Here is a 1,866-nt window from a genome sequence, read left to right as displayed (position 1 = left end):
TGGAGGTCAGCTGGAGGTCGGCTGGAGGTCAGCTGGGGGTCAGCTGGAGGTCAGCTGGGGGTCAGCTGGAGGTCGGCTGGAGGTCAGCTGGGGGTCAGCTGGAGGTCGGCTGGAGGTCAGACGCTGATCCTCTGCGCTGCAGCGTGTCAGAGCTGCAGGTGGCAGGAAATCAGAACAACTTGAGCTGCTGCTCAGCAGCTCAGAATAAAATGATGGAATATTTCAGACCTAAATTTGCTTTGGGAGCAAAACTCAGTGTTAGTTCAGCTAATCTTTTGGTAAATGATAAAAATGAATCAAAAATGAAAAGCCCATTTCTTTGTGCTGTAAGCGTGACAAGCAGAATATTCTGTGATGTATTTTCTGATTAAGGTTTGGAGATTAACGCTGTAATCCGTTCAGATTAGCTGCTAATCCGTTCATTTCTCAGGAAACTTCAGCACTTTGTTTCTAGCTTCAATCAGCATCGGCTGCTCAGGCTTCTGATTGGCCCAAACATGGTCCAGTTAAAGCATTTCCCTGGTTTGGGTCCATATTCATCACATCCTGTCTGAGCTGCTTCTGGCCACGCCCCCAACCTGACCTCTACCCTTTCTGCCTCAAACCGAAGCACAGCAGTGACCTTCGACCCGGAGCCTGATCTGGACGCAGCGGCGGCTTCTGGACGGTGAGTCAGCAGCTACACTGGATTTCTCCAGCAGCCATTGGACGGCTCATTCAACCAGCTGACCAGCTCCAGCTGCAGTTGCTAGGTAACGGCCCACTGATTGCGGCGTTGGAGCGGAGAGGCTCCTTTTCCAGAAAACGTTCCTGGAACTTCCTGGACTTTTTGGTTGTTGGGAGGTCGGAGCGAAGACGTGGCTGAAGATCCTACTTAACATCTTTAGGTCACATGATGCGTTTAGGAGCCATCACAGCTTCTACTGTAGCACACCCTGAACCCCAAGCCTGACCTTTGACCTAACCCAACCCCGATCTGCTTCTATGAAAACGGTTAACTTGTTTTTTGCTTCCAAGGTCTGTGGGGAAGTCAGCAGTCTGATTCCTGAAAGCTCCAATTAAAGAGAAGACAGCAGAGCTCAGAGCTGGTTGACCTTTGACCTTTTTATTCTTGCACAGGTTTGATTGCTGCAGAGTTTATTTCACAGAGGATGAAGGGAAATGAAAGAATCTGACCAATCAAAACAACGACCAAGGAACAGAGAAAACTCAAACTGGAAGAAATAAACTCCAGTTTTCTAGAACGACGCGCTAAATAAAAGTTGCTGAACTTCCAGGTCATGATGAAAAACGGGTCGTTTGAAATCTGAGGCGTTTCTACTGCTACCTGATCCTCATGAACCTTTATGGCAGTGAGATTCCAATAACACACATTTTATAAGAGCTACTTCTCAACACACAACTTTTAAACCCAATTAGATATTGGTGGTGTTACAAAACCAACGTCTTGAGTTGTAGCCCAGTTATAAAACCGTTTGCTTCGTCCAGTTTTACCTTCAGCTGCAGCATGAAGAACGTCTGCAGCTGACAGACTGAACGTCCCAAAGTCACCACAGATTCCAGATGGTCTGGTGAGGAACTGGTCTTGAGAGGAGGGTCACATGTGTAATGGGCAGCCAAGCGTTAAAGATGCCGAGTGACATTTAGGAGGCAGCTTGGCAACAAGGTGCTGCTTCACCTGCAGCATCAGAGACTCAGAGGGGAGATGAATAAATCACAGTGGACACAGACGGAGAGGGGGACAAGATGTAGGCGGAGCTTGAGCAGAAACAACTTTATTGGACGGAATGACTCACGAGAACCTGCCCAGAACCAGAACCAGAACCTGCCCAGAACCAGAACCTGCCCAGAACCAGAACCTGCCCA

Source organism: Poecilia reticulata, unplaced genomic scaffold (genome assembly GCF_000633615.1).
Source record: "Poecilia reticulata strain Guanapo unplaced genomic scaffold, Guppy_female_1.0+MT scaffold_322, whole genome shotgun sequence".
Taxonomy (NCBI): domain Eukaryota; kingdom Metazoa; phylum Chordata; class Actinopteri; order Cyprinodontiformes; family Poeciliidae; genus Poecilia; species Poecilia reticulata.
The sequence above is the reverse complement of the archived record's forward strand: the minus strand, read 5'-3'. Positions refer to the sequence as shown.